Below are 741 nucleotides of genomic sequence, written 5' to 3'. Positions count from 1 at the left end.
AATACGGTAGTTCTTTGTGTGAAATTTCAATTAGTATTTCAGAGATAATCAACCACTATTCTTGAAGAAATCCTGATTACTGTGAAAAAAGTGAGAGATCATACAATTTGATAACATGCTAATTTATGAAATGAATATAATGATGATGTTAATACCAGTATTGGGACAGTTAGAGATATTTGCTTCCCTAAATAACAAAAATCCTTTAATAACTGAAAGTTCAGCATAAATGACATAAGGAATGAATTGTGATCAAAACAGAAATTTTTTAACACCTCTGGAATTATCGCATCTATTCTGAATACTGAAAAATACAGTTGACTACTGTCAGTGTTATCTATACAGTTGCTGCCTTGGGTAGGATCATGCCTTCACATTCCTAAGGTTGTTAAATTATATAAAATTGGCAAATGTGAAAATGAGCTAAAAGGACAGAGATAAAATGCCTGGATACAAAAAAAGACTTAACTGTAAGCAGGTTGTACCTTTGAATTACAAGGGTATGTCTATGCTGCTGACTTGTATGGTAGTCTGAGGCTCTGTTACTTTGTGTACAGGCCCAAGACTCAAAAAATGTGTGTAACAGCTGTAAGTCTTTGAGGGCGATGAATGTGTTAAATGGAGGTGAGACTTGTCAATGCTTTTTATAACAAATGTTTGGTTTTAATACAAGATATACCTTTGTTTCTTGGTTCTGGCCCTGAAATAAATTTGACTGTAATAGATCATTAACTATTTGTA

General features: G+C 32.8%; 1 protein-coding gene across 1 annotated transcript in view; it reads right to left on the bottom strand.

The window, feature by feature from the left end:
* Nucleotides 1-741, bottom strand: part of LOC119586141 (glycerophosphocholine phosphodiesterase GPCPD1-like) — a gene marked incomplete in the record, with an annotated part of 78,881 nt that overhangs the window by 3,692 nt on the left and 74,448 nt on the right.

The sequence above is a fragment of the Penaeus monodon genome, chromosome 21 (assembly GCF_015228065.2).
Source record: "Penaeus monodon isolate SGIC_2016 chromosome 21, NSTDA_Pmon_1, whole genome shotgun sequence".
Taxonomy (NCBI): domain Eukaryota; kingdom Metazoa; phylum Arthropoda; class Malacostraca; order Decapoda; family Penaeidae; genus Penaeus; species Penaeus monodon.
The sequence above is the reverse complement of the archived record's forward strand: the minus strand, read 5'-3'. Positions and strand labels throughout refer to the sequence as shown.